The 21,158-nt window shown below is 40.9% G+C and overlaps 1 long non-coding RNA gene across 1 annotated transcript; it reads right to left on the bottom strand.

Moving 5' to 3' along the window:
• Positions 1 to 4,538: 4,538 nt before the first annotated feature.
• LOC123583656 lies at positions 4,539 to 13,555 on the bottom strand. Its single transcript, XR_006704984.1, has 2 exons — positions 13,377 to 13,555; positions 4,539 to 5,673 (listed from the first exon to the last, which is right to left on the bottom strand). It is a non-coding gene; the product is annotated as an uncharacterized LOC123583656 (long non-coding RNA).
• Positions 13,556 to 21,158: the final 7,603 nt, after the last annotated feature.

Below are 21,158 nucleotides of genomic sequence, written 5' to 3'. Positions count from 1 at the left end.
TGAACAACCCCAGCCTCAGGATCAACATTTCTCAGCCCACCTAGATGAGCTTCTTCTCCACCTCATGAAAGACAAAGTACACTAACATGAGGCAGACGTTTATTTTGTTCATAACATTTCTTGGATCTCTGTGGAGCAGGCTCTTCCCAGGTTCTTGCTCTCAGGCTTTCCACTGCTCCTTGGGCTTCATCTGCTCTAAGTGTAAAATGTTTTGCTCCAGTTCTCCCCATCATGTTGTCAGCAAACCAAAGAATTACTCATTCTTAGTTGCCCCTAGACGACCTGACTCAGGACAGGCATATGGGCAGGTTGCCAAGTGGAGAAGGTGAAAATGCATTCAGTTCATCATCTTCCAAGAGTCCTCCAGAACGTTGCATTATATGGAAAATAATGCCAGAAACAACTTCTTTCACACTCTCCCTTTCATCAACCCAGGGTCTAAAAATAGGCACACATTTATGATTATCACCTGATTTCCAACTCAAAAATGTAAATCCCATGAAGGCAGAGGCTTGATTGGGTTTTCTGCTGTACTCCATTCCCAAACTTGTTCTGCCTATAGCTTTCCACATCTCAATTGATAGCAACACCTTATTTTCAGTTGCTCAGGTAAAACAACAGACAAAAACAGAAATGAAACAAAACAAAACAGAAAAACACACAACCGTGCAGTCATTCTCAACCATTCTTTCTCTTTTATCTTTCAACCAAATTTCTATCAGGAAATCTATAATGTCTATCAAAAAATATATTTAATCTTGCCAGCCACATCCTCCTATATTTATTACTACCCTCAAGTGCTAGACATTATCATCACTCTTCTAAATTATTAAATGTATCTTCTTACTGGTCCCTGAGCTTCAATTCTTGCCCCTGTACACTCTATTTTCAGAACAGCAGCTAGATCTGTCCTTGTATAATGTAAGATTTCGAAAGAAAGAAAGAAAGAAAGATAGAAGAAAGAAAGAAGAAAGTAAAAGAAAGAAAGAAAGAAAGAAGGCAAGAAAGAAAGAAAAAAGAAAGAAAGAAAGAAGAAAGTAAAAGAAAGAAAGAAAGAAAGAAGGCAAGAAAGAAAGAAGAAAGAAAGAAAAAGGAAATAAAGAAAAAGAAAGAAAGAAGAAAAGAAAAAAGAAAGAAAGAAATAAAGAAGGAAAGAAAGAAAGAAGATAGAAAGAAATAAAGAAGGAAAGAAAGAAAAAACAAACAAACAAACAAAGAAGGAAGAAAGAAAAATAAAGAAGAAAGAAAAAGAAAAAAGAGAAAGAAAAAGAAAGAGAAAGAAGGAAAGAAAGAAAGGAAAGAAAGAAAGAGAAAGAAAGAAAGAAAGAAAGAAAGAAAGAGAAAGAAAGAAGAAAAAGAAAGGGAGAAAGAAATCTCACAATGCGCAATGAATCCTCATTTTATTCAGAAAAAGAACCATCATCATGAGAACAACCCCCCAAGTTCTCTAACAGATTGTCTAAGTCCCATGACTTTCTTGATCTCACATCCTATTCTCTATCCTTGCTCACTCTGCTTAGATTCTTTTCCAGTCTTCAAGTACCCAACCTAGTGTTTTGCTTTTACTATTCTCTTTGCCTGGAATGCTCTTCCCTCCAATATTCAAGTAATGAATTCCTTCATTCCACCAAGAATTTGCTCAAATGGCATCTTCTCAATGAAATCTCACATGACCAGTTTTTTTTTTCCCTGACATTTTCATAAAGATCTAATTGGCATGGAATAAACTGCATGTATTTAAGTGTACAATTAGATGTCGTGTCATACAAATAGAACTGGTAAATCACCACCAGAAACAGAATAGAGAGTATATCTACCACCTCCGATGTTTGCCCACGGTCCTTTCTAATCTCCTCTTTTAGCTCCTCCACTCCTCCCTGATCTTCCTTTCCACTCACAGGCAAGCACTACTTTGCTTTAACAATAAATTAATTTGCATTTTCTGGAATTTTCTATAAATGAAACATACATTATTTACTTTTTTTGTCTAACTGCTTTTACCAAGCTTAATTATTTTGAGATTCGTCCGTGTTATTGTGTATCAATTTCTTTATATTGCTGTGTAGTATTCCACTGTGTTAATATATCATACCTTGTTTATCCATGAACCTGTTGATAGACATATGAGTTCTTTCCGAAATTTGGGTATTACAAAAACAAGAACAGAGGGGCGCCTGGGTGGCGCAGTCGGTTAAGCGTCCGACTTCAGCCAGGTCACGATCTCGCGGTCCGTGAGTTTGAGCCCCGCGTCAGGCTCTGGGCTGATGGCTCAGAGCCTGGAGCCTGTTTTCGATTCTGTGTCTCCCTCTCTCTCTGCCCCTCCCCCGTTCATGCTCTGTCTCTCTCTGTCCCAAAAATAAATAAACGTTGAAAAAAAAATTTTTTTTTAAAAAAAAAACAAGAACAGAAAAAAAAAACACTGCTATAATCATTTGTGTGTGAGTCATCTTGTGGACATAGGCTTACTCTCCTTTTAGGCAAATACCTGCGAGTGGAATCGCAGAATCATATGGTATATGGATGTTTACCTTTTTAAGAAACTGCTATACTGTTCTCCGAAGTGGTTTACCATTTTACATTTCAACATTCCCAGAAGTGTATGAGTTCCAACTTCTCTACATCTTTGACAGCATCCGGTCTCCTTAGTCATTTTAATTTTAGCCCTTTTAATATGTGTATACTGTTATTGTGGGTTCAACGTACATTTCCCTAACGACTAATGACGCTGAGTATTTTTGCTTATATGGTAGCCACATGTCTTCGTTGATGAAATAGTTGGATTATTTGATTTCTTATTTTTCAGTTTTAAGAGTTATTTATATGTTCTGGTCACTAGGTACTTAATTTGCAAAATTTTCTCCCAGTCTATAGCTTGGCTTTTCATTCTTTTTGCAGCGTCTTTTGGAATATACGTTTAAAGGGGCGCCTGGGTGGCGCAGTCGGTTAAGCGTCCGACTTCAGCCAGGTCGCGATCTCGCGGTCCGTGAGTCCGAGCCCCGCGTCAGGCTCTGGGCTGATGGCTCAGAGCCTGGAGCCTGTTTCCGATTCTGTGTCTCCCTCTCTCTCTGCCCCTCCCCCGTTCATGCTCTGTCTCTCTCTGTCCCAAAAATAAATAAAAACGTTGGGAAAAAAAAAAGAAATATACGTTTAAACAAATAATAAAATCTAATATATCAATTTTTTTCTTTTGTGGATTATGATTTTGTTATCATATCTAAGAAATGTTTAGTAGCTCCGAAGTTACAATAGTTTCCTCTCATTATATAATTTTTTTTTTAGTTTTAAATTTTAGATTTAAGCATATTATACATTTTGAAGTTTATTTTCCTTAATATGGTGCAAGTATAGATTTTATTTTCTTGCACACAGATAATGAAATGTTTCATCACTGTTGAAAAGACAATCTTTTCTCCATTCAGTTGCTTTTGCATCTATGTCAACAACCAGTTGTCCACTTATGTGTGGGTTTATTTCTGGACTCCATTCCACTATGTATTTTCTGTCTTTGTGTCAATACCACATTGACCTGATTACTGTAGCCATGTAAGTCTTAAAATCAGGCTGGGTTGTTTCATCTTATTTTTCATGGCCACCATTTTCAAATTAGGATCTGCACCATTCTCCCTCTTGCTCTATTTTTCTTTTATATGATGCACCTACTACTTTTTTTGCATACTATATGATTTATATTATGTGTATTTAATATGTAAAGTCCCCACCAGAATATCAGCTCATTGAAAAAAGAGACTTGATAAATCTTATTATAATCACTGATAGATCCCAAGTGTTTAGAACTGTGCTTAGTACACAAATTTCCAATATCTATTTGTTGAATGAGTGAATATAGAATCAGGCCATTTCATTCAATCTCCATGTAATTATAAATGCATAGAAACAGACGACCAGAGACTTGAAGTCAGTGCTCACCCAGCTATGTGATCCAGGGAGTCCCTAACTGATCCCTAAACCTTACTTTCCAACCCTTACCACCTCCATTCTTGACCTTGCCAATGTGACCTCCTTCTCATGCCTCTGCATTTTCTCATATGCTGGCAATTTATTTCAAATGTTCTTTCCTTTCTCCCTGTTTTGTCAACCCAAGCATCACCTCTACTGGGGACTTCCCACGCCCCCAAATCTGCTCTAGATTCTCCACATCTCAGCCTCTGTGTTCCCCAGTACAGAGTGTGACCCATAAGTTTACTTATTTTCTATACAAGGTAATGCTCTCGGTGAAGGCAGAAAATCATGCTTTACATAACTGATTAGTCACAATGCCTGGCATAATTCTTAGCATGAAGTAATTCAGTTGAATTAATATATTTCTGCAAGTCTATCATCTGACTTCCAGAGAATGACTGAAATCTATCCCTTGATTGAAATCTATCCCTTGATTGAAATCTATCCCATGCCATATTTAGAAGCTGGTCTGATTATTTTGTTTATTTGTGTGAATCCATACGTGCATTTGTCATTGTTATTGCATTATTTCAAGCTTTACCTGAGCCGTTAGGTGGATCCAACAAATATAAAACTGATTTTTCAATATACTTTGTTCATTTTCTTTGCCTAACAAATAGACAACACAAGTAAATGATGTTAAGCATGCTCATAGGGTTCACATAGATACTCATAAAGGTCACCTTTACTTTCTAAAAAATATTTTGAAATACTTTTGTTATAGGAATTAAAACACAAAATAGCCAAATTCAATGTCTAATTTTTCAAAGTTATATTACACAGGTTGACACAGGATATTTGAAAAGATGTTAATTTTTTTTTTACATTGAAACTGACTTTTAGAATAACATAAAAGTGCTTTGAGCCCTAACAGTGCACAGGCTGCAGGCAAAACCATCTATCAATTCAGACATCCAGCCCCAGGCAGGTAGTTCATCAGTCAACCAGAATAATAACAGGGCAAGTCCTTGACAAATTCATTAAGAAAGCTATAAAATGCCTAGTATTGTACCTAGTCAACCTGATTTTGCATATCAGAGTTCTTAGTCCAAAAATAATTTGTTATCAGTTTGTCACTGCAAAGCTTCCCAATTTTTCTATGAAGTAGAAAAGGCATGGACAAATCACTAGGAGCAGTTAAATCCCAACACCACTGCCTGCCTGTGAGATCTCAGCCAAACTACCTTCTCTGTTCTTGCCTGATTCACTGGACTGGGATGAGATAACAAATGACTTTGTAGGTGAATATCTAGTACAGGTTCCGATTCGTAGAAGACTTGGAATAAGTGTTCTCTTCTTGTCTCTTGGTTTCAACAAAGGCTGACAATACACAGCAAATATTCATCCTGACCCCCCGTCGGTTTCCCTTGCTTAGAATTCTTTTCCACTGAAACCTGGGTGCAGCCCTTCTTAGAGCTTCCCTGGAGAGCACCACGACCCACTGATCAGCGTTGGCATAAGGGGTCAAGTATATCTAACGCCCAGGTCTAAATTAAGAAAGTGCAGCCCATAGATCACCACGTTAGTGGAACCTAGAGACCTTACTAAAATTGCAATCCTTCCATCCCAGAAAAATCCTGGTGAATCCAAGTTTCTGGATATAAGGCTCAGGATGATGGATCTTGACAGTTTTCCAAGGTGTTTCTTATGCACATCATAGTTGAACCACCACACAATCACTGTTACTTCGGTTCGCTTTGACAAGTAGTTTTCCTGCCAAGATGAATACAGATTTTCACTGAGTTATGGTGAGGTTACATCCTGATAAACCCATCAAAAGTTGACAATATGCTTAGTTGAAAATGCGTTAAATACACCCAACCTACCAAAGATCATCGTTTAGCCTAGGCTACATTAAAAGTGCTCAGAACTCTTACATTAGCCAACAGTTGGGCAAAATTATCTACCACAAAGCCTATTTTGTAATAAAGTATTGCATATCTCATGCAATTTATTGAATACTGTGCCGTAAGTGATAAACAGAATGGTTGTAACCATATCAGTTGCTTATCCTTATGATCACATGGCCGGCTGATTGGGGGCTGCAGCTCTCTGAAGTTGCCCGAAATCATGAGAAAGGATCATACCGTATATTATTATTTTTGGAAAAGATCGGAATATTAAATTTCAAGTATGCTTTCTAATGAATGGTTTCACACCATCATAAAGTTGAAAAATCATAAATCAAACCATCATAAGTTGGAGACTAACTATAAGTCACAGACCCTGCTATATTGAAGTTCAGAGGGTATTGAAGGGGTGTTTAAGAATCGGCATCATTAAATATGATAATAAAATTTATAAAAGATAAATTAATCAGGATCTCTCAAAAATCTACAGGAGCCCAAGTTCACATCTGTGTGAGTCTTTGGGTTCTCAGTACATTAAAAATTGAAGAAGCTAAATCAAAATCACAAAAAAAAAGTAAAGTCACATAATTGTACTATTTAGAAAATAAATTCAGGATATATTAAGAATACAAAATATAAAGGTAATAATAAACAATTTGGACTAGAATTGAAATACGGTGAAAATCTAAATGTGTGATTAGTGTATCTTTTCAATCTTGTTGGTGTATTTCTGTGACAAGACAAAGTAATTCATTTGGAGATCATGTCACAGTTTAAATTTAAGCCCAAGGACAAATGACCCTTTCGTCAACACTTCAACTCCCACATGTGTTAGCTTCTGGGATGAACAAATTACTATGGAGTTGGGGAACGTTGGGAAAGTCTCTGCAGGGAAAGGGCACTATATCTGGGTATTGAAGTGTGAACAGAAGTTCATTGGGTGTCCTCATCATGTTCGACTTACTGCTACATGCTCTGATCCAGAGCTACCATACACATGGCTTACCTCTTTGTGTTGATAAGTTTCTCACAGTTTAGCACATAACTTCATACAGAATGATTCAAGAAATCTTTCAGATCTATTATGCCCTCACTATAGCTCTGAAAACAATTACCCTTTGCTGTCATTGAACCTGGGGTAGTGCTTCCCAATAGATAGAGGAATATTGGCTGCGATAGGAGTGTTTTTCAAGAACAGCTACAATAAGGAAAGTTTTGGAATCACTGCTGTGCTCCCCCACCTACTCTCTTCCTCTCTCCTACCCCTTTACCATAAGACAAAAAGAAGGTACAGGAATTCCTGTTCAAATGTGGGGGCTTTAGCTGTAGATCTCTATGCCAGTGGTCCTTGTGACATAATCTTCAATTCCCTTGACTCTTTCGCCCCAGATAGTTTGCCAGGAACAGAATAGTGTCCCTCAAAGCAACCCTCTGCTACCTATATATTTTGTTGCTTTTGAATTTTCAATCTCTATATTCCATTTGCACATAGCAATTGTATTAGAGTCTTGTCTAGCTCAAATGACATTTTCGCAGCAAATAATAAATACTGATATAAATAGGCACCTATCGTAAAATTATATTACAAGTTTCTACCCAGAATGAGTTATTTATTAGTCATGTGATTCCATTTTACAATGATGACAGAATGATAAAGGGTTCTATGAGACACCCTAAATAATTTCAAAGGAAATTTTTCCATGAAATACAGTTTTATGGGTTTCTTTTATTTGTTTTTTTCTCTCAGCTGAATACAGTAATAAACCCAGTGATAGTCAAAAACATTGTTATTATATGATAATATTTTTATATAATGAATATATATCCTACCTCACTTCAAAAATGGTATTAAGTGGGTTACAAAAATATAAAGTATTTGGTAGAAGAAAAAATAGTGTAAAATAAATGAAAGTAAGAAAAAAAATGAGTTAAATGGAAAAATGAAGCAATAGACAGCCATGACAGAAATACCTTCCCAAAGCTCTTTAAGTTCTTCCTAAAAATTAAATGCTAACTGAAATTATATCTCAGAGCTTCCTCACATCCCCATAAAAAGGCAGCACCTGAACATTATAATATGCCCATCCTCCATAATATAGAAATAATCTGGTTTTACTTAGAAGTATCGCACTTCTAGTTGCCAAAGCTGAGCGTTTTAATTTAGAAATTCTGGGTTATGTGGCAGGTAAAACTGTTGCATGACATTGTCCCAAAAAATGTAGACTTAGATATATTTCTTGTTGTCACAGGTCTCCATGCAAACAGATGATATGATCCTGGTTTTCCAGCACACTCCCTGGAAAGTTCTCCACAGTTTCTTACCATGTCTTTTTCCCTGTCTAACCCTTGAAAATGGAGAGTCTTCTGTATTTGTCTTCTTTCCTTGGATGTTCACCCCCCTTCTCTGGAGGATCACAGGCTTTCCAAAGGCTTTCTTTTTACCCTAATCTCCATCTTCAATCCACACCTCTTGCCTGAGCTCCAAAACTCTCCCACCAACAGTTTCTAGTGGCATTTCTGTATGGATTTCTCACCATCCCAATGGAGCCATTATTTCAAAACTCAACCACTGATGTCTCTTCTAAAGGACTTTTCTATCCCATGAACCATAGCTCAGTAAGGAATAATCCCTCCTGAAAAAAAATCACCCAGTTGCTCTACATAGACTCTTGAGGGGTAGTTTTGTCTTTTTTCCCCTCTTTCTCGCTCCTCTAGCTAATCATTGTCAAGTCCTACCAACTTGACCTCCTGAAAAGAATCCAAGTGCATGTCTCCAGCTTTTCAACAGCCCTCTGAGTGTCAGGCAGAGACACCCTTTGCCCAGATTATGATGACAGCCCTTGCTGGTTTTCCCACTTATACGTTGACTTGACCTGGCCACAATCTATATTCACCCAGTAATAGCAGAGCTCACTTTAGGATGTAAATCTGATCATGTACCCTCCCACCCCATCCCCCCCCACCGCCCTGCTTCCTACTGTATGTGAATGTAAGATGTGTATTTTCTATTGTCATTGCTTAGGAGACTTTGGAGGCCTTGGACTCCACCTCTTTCCCCCAGCACCATCACAAAATCCTACTACTTCTCTGGCCTCCGGTCTTGCTTCTTAATTCTCTACAGGGTCAAGTGCTCTCTTCACAGAGATGCCTTCTGTGACTAGGGTTTTTTTTTTTTTCCCCCCAACCAGTCCTCCCCACCCTTATACCATCTGCTTATCATGCCAGTTTTGACTCTCACCCATCAAGAAGGAACCTCCACAGGAGAAGGTTAATTCCCCCAGATTGTGCTCCCGTAACACCATGCTCTCTCTCAGTGTGGATCTTTCCAACTAGACTTTAAACTCCATGTGTGCAGAGACAGAGAGAATTTCCCTCACCCCTGTAACTCCCATGCCTGCCACATTGCCTGGCATTTTTTGAGGGCTCAAATCCTTGTTTGTGAAACGATGAATGAATAAGAGATTGAATGAACAAATGTCTACATGTCTTATTTCAAGAACCATAAACTCTGTAGTGATGCGGGTGTAAACCTTTTGTTAAAGGAGCACTGAGGAAGGACGCTCAGACCTTCTCTTGCTGGCATTCCCGTCATGTTTCTTCCTTGGTGGTCCACCTGGACTGCAGCCATTGGAGTCCCCAGTGCCAATTTGTCTCACGTTATGAACTGATGTGCTCCATAAACTACCCATAATGTGCTAGAATGTGGCTCCCGGGCTTTCATGTTCACTGTGAGAACCGCCTGCTCTGCTTACATAGCATCTTTTATTATTTACTTGCAGTCATGGTGCCCCACAGCAGCCAAACTTAGAGGTTTGGTCTTCAGAGCCAAATATTTGACTCTGTCTCTGCTCATACCTGCCCTTTCGACTTGAGGTATCAGAGTTTGATGGCGTATTTCTAATCTGAAACCACCACGAGAGGATTTCCCATAAATCAATCCAGCAAATATTTATTGAGTGATTCATATAGATGCAGACTTCAATGGGTCTACGGGGACTGTCTAGTCAAACTTCCTTATTTTACCAAGAAAATAGCAGAACGTGGTGGACTCCTGCTCTCAAATCCATTAAACAATTATCTACTCATGAGATCTGTATCTATTACACATTAAAAATGTGTAAGAAGCTCTCCTTGTCCTCAAGAGGTTGACATTTTTAGGGGGTAACGAGATCAGACAATACATTTGACCGTTTAACATAGTGCTTGATATATAGTAAACATACAGCAATGTCCTTTTACATAAATTAATAGTTAGATGAATAGATCAACCGATCAATCTATTAAGGAATGCAATACAATATGGTACTAATAAGAATTTTTCTTTATGTTTATGTGCCGATTCATTATAACCACTTCCCTCTTCTAGATATTGTATCGTGGGTGAGGAGAAGGGACAGTTTCTGTTACTTGCTTACTACTCACCGGATTCCCTTGGAATAGAGCCCTGTTGATTCTCATTATTTGTGGATTCTGTATTTGCAAGTTTGCCTAGTCACTGAAATTAAATCAATAGCCACGCCCCTTTCATGGTCCGTAACGGACATGCGCAAAGCAGCAGAAAAAAAAAAAAATTGAGCACGTGACACACATGGTCCCCCTGAAGTCAAACAAGGTGACCCATTGCCTTCTTCCTATATTGTAGCTCTTGGACTGTTCCAGCTTTCACACTGTAAGCAAGTGTCATTTTCACCTGTAACTCATGCTGCATGTTTCCCCATTTTGCATGTGTGATGATGAATTTTACTGTTTAAGCGGCCTCCAAATAGACTGCTAAAATGTGGTCGAAAGTTTCTAAGCGCAAGAAGGCTGTGACGTGCTTTACAGAGAAAATGCGTGTATTAGATCAGCTTCGTTCAGGCGGGAGCTAAAGCGCTGTTGGCTGTGAGTTCAACATTAATGTATCCACAGTGTATATTTAAAAAAAAGATGTCTTTAAATGAAAATGTACATAAAACAAGATTATGTGTTGGTCGGTTGGCGAAAATGTTATGACCGGAGGCTTGCAGGAAACTAAATCTGTATTTCCCCACTGAATGGCTCAGTACTGGCTAATTCAGGGTTCGTGGTGAGTATAGAACATAGCTACTGTGAATATTGAGAATTGACTATATTTGACTATGTGTGTGTGTGTGTGTGTGTGTGTGTGCACGCTCAATAAGTATAGAAGAAAGGAGGCAATGAGGGAAGGAAGGAGGGAGGAAGGAAGGTAAAGGAGAAATTAGGACAGAAAGAAGTCTATCAGTAGCAAGTAGGACACAACTTGTGTTTTGTGAGAACAGAGAGGGCTCAAGGTGTTAGAAGCAAGCAACACCCACCTTTTAGTTACCGTGCAGGTGCCACACCTCACCAGGGACCTAAGAACGCATAGTCTGTAAGGGTGGAAACACTCTCCTTTTGCTTGTGCTCACAGCAGAGGCTACACAGGCTTTTCATCAAACTCCCTAGCAGCCAAGTGCAAAACCAGCCTTTCCAGAATCCAGCTGTGTGACTTTTGGGGAAACTATCCAGACCTCTCCTCACCCCCCTATCACATAAAATGGGAATTATTAGAGCGCTTATCTCACATAAGAGAGAAGTTTAAATAATGAAATAATAAACAGAAACCATGCCAAGGCTGGGCAGAAAATCAGCATGTAATAAATATTAGCTATTTTTTCAAATTTTGCTTTATTTCAGTTGATAAAAAAAAATTAGTGGTTTTCTATTGTAGCTAAAAAGTATTTTCACTAAGAGACATTTCCAACTTGCCCAATTAACTCTCTATACTAATCCACTTTATGTTGGCAGTGTTCCAGGAAGCTTTTTTCAAATGTCAGCACCTTCATGCAAACACACGAGTCAGCTTGCGATTTGCCATTTTACATCTCCCAAGGTTTCACAACCATATATAATCTGAGCCTCAAATTATTGATCCTCTCTTGATCCCTCCAATTCTTGGAAGATAAGGCCAGTTTTAATGACTCCTTGTCCTCTTGTGATAGCAAATCGTTTTGCACAGCCGACAGGCATCCCAAAACCTCTTGCCATTTCACTCCAGGCATAGAATAACACCTCCACCCTTTTCTTATTTGCTTGACATTAAAGGAGCTGTATCCAAGGTCATCTTGAGCTTTTCAGTTATTTACAGTCCTGTAGAAACTGAACCAAGCTAATAAACCAGATTCTTCTCCGGTGTCAGGAAAATGTGGTCACTGCCACTTTCCCCCCCTTAAAGCTAGTTTTGATTTCCCACCTAGTGTTGTTCACAAACCATACGCCAGAGTCAGGATAACTGGACATTTATGACAAAAAGGATCCCATGTTGGGAGGCTCTGGAAGTATCTTGGCCAGAGCAGATTTTTGTCTCTTCATATGAGTCATATCCCTTTTATGACTCTGCACATAATGTAGTTTTTGGTAATGCCTTGCTTCTAATTGAAGTGAAAATGACTGAGCTTTTTTTTTTTTTTTTTTTTTTTTGGTTTTGCTTTGTTTTGTTTTGTTTTCAACAAACTCCAGTAAAGAGTAAGTCAGCCGCCACTGTTTGCGGGGATGTGAACGTATCAAACCCTGAGAACAGAGCTGTATCACTGAAGTTTTAGTTTGGCTGCAGGTAAGAGTATTGGAAGTCAAAGTTATTATTATTTTTTTTTTTTCTGCTCAGGTAAAACAAGTCTGGCAACAGACCAGGCGGGTGTTGATGGCCCATCAAAGATAGCATTAAAGACCTAAGCAACTTCTATCTTTCTTCTCCACCATCCTTAGAAAGTGACCTCCCTTCTCAAGGGTGCTTCATGGTCGCAGAATGACCCCTGCACCTCCATCTGGTATGTCTGCATTCCAGGCACCAGAAAGGAGAAAGCATCCACTGGACGGAGGTCAGTTCCTAGCTAATTCAGTCCTCCTGAAACAGCTTTGCCAGAAGTCCTCAGTTTACCGCATATATTATCTAAGAAGCCTGGGCGTTGTACGTAAGTAAACACAATCTGCTGGCATCACTGGAGGTCAAGCTTCCCTATTACCTCTTCCACCTACACTACTGTGGGGCAGCGCACTGCAGCACAGGCAGATGGGACCTTCCTCTGGAGTCCAGAAGCCTCCATTTTTAATACGTTAAAAAGGAGTGCAGCACGTACCTGCTGTGTTCCATCTCACATCCTCTTCCCTCTTTTGCCTACCTGTTTACACTGGGCACTGTCCCAGCAGTCAGCTGTGGACAGGTGTGGCCCGACTGCACCTTGCTTCTGCTGCATTGTGTAAAAACCCAGGGTAAGATCAGGGCCGATCATTACATTTTCAAGAAAATAACCTGGCTGAAAATGCTGGTTTTCTGCATCATTTCATTTTTAGTGAAAAAAATTAGATTATTGTCTCATTGTTTCTCTTAGCATTTCTTTTATAACAAACATTCATCCTGTGAAAGGCAGTGTGGCACACAGTTAAGAGCACGGACCCAACGTCGAGGCAACGTGTTCCAGTCCTGGCTCTACCTTAAGTTTATTTAACCCCTGCAAGCGTCCATTTCTCCATGTGTGAAATGAACAAATGAGCAGCATATATGATATTCCGATCAGTGCTAAGACTCACCTTCTCACTGAGGCAGAGGAAATGGAAGTAAATTGCTCAGGGTCCCACAAGATTTCAGATGTCCTGCCTCCCAATCCCATCATGTTTCTGCTTCAGCCTTGCAGACGTGAAAGAGAAGAGTTGAAGAGTCTTCTGTGAGCCCTTTGGGGAGATTCCCCCAAAGAATATAGTAAAGTGAAGACCCTAGGGTAACAATGGCGATATGATGCAGTTCGTTGCAAGCCAGGCATACAATTATTTACTCCGTAGTGGTGTTTACCAGGCATTTTTTTAAATTTTTTTCAATGTTTTTATTTATTTTTAAGACAGAGAGAGGCAGAGCATGAGCAGGGGAGGGGCAGAGAGAGAGGGAGACGCAGAATCTGAAGCAGGCTCCCGGCGCTGAGCTGTCAGCACAGAGCCTGATGCAGGGCTCAAACTCACAGACTGTGAGATCATGATCTGAGCTGAAGTCGGACATTCAACCGACTGAGCCACCCAGGAACCTGATTACCAGGCATTTTTGAACCCGATTACCCATCATCTCATGTCATCAACCCATAAACCCTTTGAGGAACATAGAATGAGGGTTTCTGCTTCTGTTTAGTAGATCCATCCACTCAGCCACTGATTTATTTATTCACTTACTCCTTTTTTAACTCAGCGCGTGCCCACTGTGTGTCTGTCTAACTTTATGAAGGGTAATGGCAATATGTGGATGGGTGGGTCATTGCTCCTGTCATGAACATCTGCACAGTATAACGGGAAACATGGGCATGCAAACAAAGTGAAACACTTCTGGTCAGAAACAACTATGAAAGGTCCCCAAGACGCAAAGAATGGGGTAGTCCTGCATGAGGCCGTGGGGTGAGAAGGAAAACCTTCATAAAGGAACGATGCTTGCTCAGTCATGAGAGGCGAGAACTTTTCACTATGTGGCTACTGATGAGGGGCATTCTTGAACCAAGGCATAGAGAGATGGGAACCAAAAATACGAGTGTACGTCTGAATCACCATGTGCGAGGCAAGGAGGGAATGAAAGAGGTGATGGAGAAAAACTCGAAGAGGCAACTAAGAGAAAGTCTTAGTGGTTATTCCGTAATTGGTTAAGGGGAGAGTGTAATATGAATAAAGCAGAAAAATGCCATGATCTGATTTTCATTTTACAGAGTTCACTGTGACTATCTCAAGAAAGATGGGCTTCTGACAGAGATAGGAGGTGAGCAGGCCAGGGGGGAGGCTATCCTGGTTGTGTAGCACAAAGATGATGATATCATGAATTAAGGCAGTCAAAGCAGAGCCGGGAGAACAGATGCCACAAAGAGTAAAGGGATGGAACTCTTGTCCTCAGTCGCTGATTACATGTGAAAGAGGAGCCAGAGGGTGACGCTGGGGTGACTCCATGCTTGAATCTTGAATGACTGAGTGCATGGCATTTGCTTTCTATTGGGACTTTAAGATAAGTAACAATAGAACAAAGATAATAATAAACGCAGACATCTTGAGGTTGGATTATCCGTGAAAATACACATTCACTATTTGTTGAGTTGGTCTATAGTTTGGAACAGCCAAAAAGTTGGGTTAGAAATCCAGATTGGTGGTTCATCAGATGAGACTTTGGATTTTTGAGCAGGGTTGATGTTGGAACAAATTAAGACTTTAGGGTTGTTGGGATGGAATGAATGTATTTTGCATGGGAACAAGACATTCATTTTAGGAGACCAGGGAAGAATGCTATAGACTAAATATTTGTCTTCTTCTCCAAAAAAAAAAAAAAATCATACGTTGAAACTGTAACTTCCAATGTGATAGTATTAGGAGGTGGGGCCTCTGCGAAGTTATGAGGTCAACAGGATATAGTTGTCATGAATGAGATTAAGAGTCTTCTGACAGAGACCCTCAGAGAGATCTCTAGCCCCTTCCATCATGTGAGCAAAAGGATGCCCATGAACAAGGAAGCAGTCACCTAACCGCCAGTGCTTTGATCTTGGACTTCAACCTCCAGAACCGTGAAAATACATTACTGTTGTTTATAAGCCACTCTGTGTACAGTATTCTAAGACAAATAGTTTCTGTACAAAAATTGTATCATACTTTTTTTTTTTATCATTGAGAAAGTGAGTGGTCATTCTGTATAAAACGTATCAGCATACAACTTGTTGGTACTGAGGTAGCAGTAATTTATTATACTCATATTAACAGCAGCTAATATTACTGAACATTTTGTATGCGGTAGGCTTTGGCTAAGCACTTACATCCACCTTCTCATTTATGCATTACAGCAACCCTGTTTGGGAAATGCTATTATTATCCCCATATTTCATATAAGAAAATCATGACATGGAAACATTATAAATGGTACCACATTGATAGGCTGGTAAGTTAAGTAGCAGAGTTGAGATTTGAACTCAGGGTTAGTTCCCCTCTTAATCTAAGCTTTTAACTTCATTAGAGCAACCCACAGGCAAGACTGACCACTCCTAAAGGGTAAAGAGTTATTGATGTACTTTGTCACTGCAAGGTTCATTATCTCAGAAACTCTTTGACTGACACTGACAGGCTGGTATTATCATTACTCCCATTGTATGCATGATGCCACTGATGATCATAGGGAAAGCAACTGATCCAAAATTTATGCTGGATAAAGAAAACAGTAAGATAGATTTGGTCTATTTTGGTCTTCAGCTAATCCCTCGCCCCCCACCAAACTGAAATCCATGTGTGCAGATTCTGCAAAGATAATGCCGCTAAACAAGACTTGCCATTGGTCTATTACCTACCTCCAGGACATTAGGGCAATGTAAAGAGGAGGAATTCAAGATGATGATGGTGAACAAGGAGAAGGAAAAAAAGGAGAAGGAGGAGGTGGTGGAGGAGAAGGAGAAGGATTGTGTGTGTGTGTGTGTGTGAGAGAGAGAGAGAGAGAAGACAGAGACAGAGACAGAGAGAGACAGAGAGAGAGAGACAGAGAGAGAAGAAAAGGAAGGAAGGAAGGAAGGAAGGAAGGAAGGAAGGAAGGAAGGAAGGAAGGAAAGGGAGAAGAAAGAAAGAAAGAAAGAAAGAAAGAGAAAGAAAGAAAAAGATTCCATTAATAACAGGAAGATAAAGATTCCATTAATAACAGGAACCTCTAAGAAAGTTCTATTCCTGGAGTGTAATGCTTTTCCTTTCCTTTCTCTAAGGGTAGAGTGTGTACCCCTACTCCCATGACCAGCCTAAAACTTAAATCAAGTAAGGAAAACTTCAGAAAGCCATTTGGACAACTCAACATATGTCTTGAGTGACAAAGAGACTGGTATCATAATCAAGCCTAAAGAAAAACAAAATAGCACTCTGAAATAGAAGCTGGCTAGATATGCCTCATAAAAGCAGAACAAAGAGAGAGGGCTCCATTGAGAATGTTGCACATCCAGATTTTGGATCCTCTTCCAGGTGTGTCATTGGTTTTTTTTTAAATTTTTTTAAATGTTTTTATTTATTTTGAGACAGAGAGAGACAGAGCATGAGCAGGGGAGGGGCAGAGAGAGAGGGAAACACAGAATCCGAAGCAAGCTCCAGGCTCCGAACTGTCAGCACAGAGCCCAACGCGGGGCTCAAACCCACAAACCACGAGATCATGACTTGAGCTGAAGTCAGATGCTTAACCAACTGAGCCACCCAAAGCACCACCCCCCCCCCACCCCAGGTGTGTCATTCTTTTGGGCAGAATTGTTGGCAGAATTCATTTGCGTGCAAATAGACGACTGAGGGACCCAGCCTGTTGTGGGCTGTCAGATGTAAAACAGCCCTATTTTCTTGTGACATAGGACTCCTGATTTTGCTATTTATTTCTTGAAAGTCACCTAGAGAGAAAGTCTCAAGAGCAGGTCTACTAACAACAAAGGTCTTGTATAGTGTAATAATCACAGAATTGACATTCCATCACCTTCACTGTGTTCTATTCATTTATAAACAAATCAGATCCTGCTCACTCTCAAGGGGAGGGGTTGATACAAAGGTGTAAAAACCTGAACAGCCAGGAGTCCAGCAGATGCTGGTGTCTTTCCCCTTCACCTCTTGTCCTTCAAGTCTGTCTCTGTTCCAGGGTGATCAGGCTGTCTGAAGAATTCCTGAAGGTTCCGCTGGTGGGTAAGATGTCTTAAGTCAATGTTAATAAGGTAGAAAGAGAGAGGAAGGAAAGAGAGGGAGGGAGGAAAGAAGGAAGGAAGCAAGGAAAGAAGGAAGGAAGGAGGGAGGGAGGGAGGGAGAGGGAAAATGATTATAGGGAGACGAGAATATCTCTCAATTAATTTGTCCCGGTTGCATTTCGGGGAAGCACATTCTACTTGCTGCGGACAATGGAGAGCCCATCCTGCTGCCTTTAAACAAAAGCTTCTGGGGGAGCCCTAAAGTGTCAACCAGCAGTGAGTTGTTTATCTGAGAGCTTAGGTTGGGGCTGAGAAAATAAACACTTTGAATGTGTTTGGTATGAGGGGGGAAGGTGCCGGGTCCCTCTCTTTCGACTTGTGGAGTCCCTGCCACCACCTTGCAGCCGCTGGTATCTTAGAAGGCCTGAACTTAGACCCTGAGTGGATGGGGAAAGTGTGTGGTGTTTGTACAGCTGAAAACAAGATGAAAAACCCCAGGCCCCCTCTCACACCCCATTAGGCCCCGAAGTCCACGGAGTGTTGCACTCAACACATAAACACTCTGCTTGGGGAAGCGGTGGTCAGGGTGTGAGAGGGAGGGACACCGTCTCAGGGAAGAACAATGACATCTCTGTGAGGAGGCAGGCATCCCCACTCCTGCAGCAGCTTGGCTTAGGCTGCATTAATCACGGCTTCCACTTCGTGCATTTCATTAAGCCCCAAGGCCTTTTGGGATTGATAACGGGACACTAGGTAAGAGGATGCACAATCAGAACAGAAGCGCTGCTGGACCAAGGACACAACATCTGTCTTTCCTTTTCCAGGGTGGCAGAGTGGGAGAAAAAGGGGATTTCAAGGAAGAAACACGGAGCTGCCATGAAGAGTCCCTCTGACAGCTGGCCGTGACACCGAGGGTAATTGATAAAGTTCTCTGGCCTTTCTGCAGCCTTACATCTTTGCCCGTGTTGTTCTTTTTTTTTTTTTTTTTTTTTAATTTTTTTTTTTCAACGTTTATTTATTTTTTGGGACAGAGAGAGACAGAGCATGAACGGGGGAGGGGCAGAGAGAGAGGGAGACACAGAATCGGAAACAGGCTCCAGGCTCTGAGCCATCAGCCCAGAGCCTGAAGCGGGGCTCGAACTCACGGACCGCGAGATCGTGACCTGGCTGAAGTCAGACGCTTAACCGACTGCGCCACCCAGGCGCCCCACCGTGTTGTTCTTTCTATCTGTCTGGAATGTTCTCCAACCACACGTGCTTGCCCTGGGGCGTTTTCCTACTCATCCTACAGAGAGGTCCCATGGCCTCTCCTCCAAAAGCCTTTTTGATCTCCTAGCCTATGCCTACTCACCCACTCCCCCTGCAGTGCCCTCACAACATGCCATCGTCAGAGTAAAGTGTTTTTCAAGGGGCATTGGAATTTATAGGGCAGCATTTCTTTCTGCCTCTCAGATGACAATGTATTTCAATTTTCTGAAGTAATAGGGACTGTGAGGCATGAACCCCCGAGTATCCTGCCTTGATCTCCTCGGTGGTGACTCTACACATGCACCCACTGTGTTTGCTGCTGTGGTATAAGGTACTGTCCCCAGAGAAGTACACTGCAGTCTTAACTCCCAAATGTGCCGTATTTGGATCAGGGGTCTTTGCAGATATGGTCAAGTTGAGATGAGGTGATCCTGGCTTAGGGCCCCCTAAATCCCATGACTGTTATCCTTTTGTGGAAAGAGAGATTTAGAGACTGCTCTGGACTGAATTGTTCCCCTCCCCCCTAGGATGAAGCTCTAATTTCCAGTGTGATAGTCTTTGGAGATGGGGCCTTTCAAAAACAATTAGACCATGAGAATAGGGCTCTAATGATGAGGTTAGTGCCCTTATAAGAAGAGGTAGCACAGAGCTTCCTCTTTCTCTCTTCCCGTCACACAAAGAACAGGACATATGAACACACAGCCCAGCCCTCTTCATGAAACCTCCCTTGTTGGCATCTTGATCTTAGACTTCCCAGACTCCGACCCGAGAGACAGAATTTCTGTAGCTTAAGCCACTCATTCTGCAGTATTTTGTTATGGCAGCCTGAGCTAACTAGGACAGAGACCCAGAGACATACACAGAGGCAAGAAGGCCAGGTGAAGACTGTGGCAGAAATTGGAGTCATGCAGCCCAAGCAATTACGAGCATTGCCAGCACCATCAGAAGCTAGAAAGAGACAAGGATGGATTATTCTCTAGAACCTTCAGAAGGAGTATGGTTTTGCCAATACCTTGATGTCAGTCTTCTAGACTCCAGAACTCTGAGAGAATAACTTCCTGTTGTTTTAAGCAATGCAGTTTATGGCAATTGTACGAACCTAATACAAAAATGAATTCTCCCTTCCTGTTGATTGGGCCAGCCTTTCCATCCTTCCTATCTTCCCTGGGATGTAGGACTGGAACCTGACTTCACATTTCTCTTGCTACTAGCTCCCTCTTATGGCCAATATAAATGCTAGGGTCTCCCATATTTGAAACAACAGCCGCAATGTCCTTTGGGACTCTACGTCCCTGTCTAGATTAAGTAATAGCTCCCTCTTTTCCTTCACAGCTCAAGTCCACAGTTTAAGAGTTTGCTCTTGCTATCCCCAGTCCTCAATGCCTATTTACTCTTCATCCTGATAAAATTGGGATTTCTTCCCATTTCTACATTGAAGTCACTCTGCAAAAGCCTTGGATTGCCAAATTTTGTAGTCTCTTTTTAGCTTTTACCTTACTTGCCTCACTAAGTAGAATCCTACTTATCTGTATCTTTGTCTTAGTCTGTTTGGGCTGCTATAATGAAATGGCACAGCCTGGATGGCTTATAAAAAAAACAGAAATTTATTTCTCACATGTCTGAAGGCTGGGAGTCTGAGGTCAGAATACCAACATGGTCAGGGGAGGATCCTCTTCCAGGTCACAGATTTTCTCTGGGTCCTCCCATGGGGGGAAGGAGTTAGGATACTCTGTGGGATAAGGGCGCTGATCCCATTCATGAGGGCTCCACTACCATGACCTAAGTACCTCCCCAAGTCCCCATCTGTTAATACCATCACCATTGGAGATTACGATTCAAAGTATGAATTGGGGGGGTGGGGAGACACAAACATTCAAATAATAGCACTTTTCTTTGGCTTCCGTGCCACCATTTTCACCCCACTTCCTTCTGTGCTCCTGTCTTCTTAGTCCCTTTGTGCATTCTATTTCTTCTACTCTACCCACGTTTATTCATGTGGCAGAACATTCTGACATTAGTCCTCCACACTTTTTACTCTATATACTTTTCTTAACCAATTTCATCTATCCCATGTCTTCAACGACCATCTGCCTGTTGACTAATCTCCTTAAGAAATGGTCAGTTGGCCATTCCTGAACGAGCTTTCTGATTCTTTTCAATATGGAGAAGCTGAGAATATCTCAAATATTTAAGTTTTATTGCCCTATTGATTACAAACTCCGTGTTTAAATCATTTCTCTTTTCTTACACTCCTGTAAACAGGAGAAACCATGCTGTTCCTTCAACGCATCGTCTAGATATTTCCTCAGCCAAATATCCAACTTCAGATCTCTCTAGTTTTACTTCCCACCAACCACCAGGATGACAACACAATTTATCCATATTCTTTGCCACTTTATAACAAAGACTGTCTTTCCCTTGTCGTCTA

Source organism: Leopardus geoffroyi, chromosome B1 (genome assembly GCF_018350155.1).
Source record: "Leopardus geoffroyi isolate Oge1 chromosome B1, O.geoffroyi_Oge1_pat1.0, whole genome shotgun sequence".
Taxonomy (NCBI): Eukaryota; Metazoa; Chordata; class Mammalia; order Carnivora; family Felidae; genus Leopardus; species Leopardus geoffroyi.
Note: the sequence above shows the minus strand (reverse complement) of the source record. Positions and strands in the feature narration are given on the sequence as shown.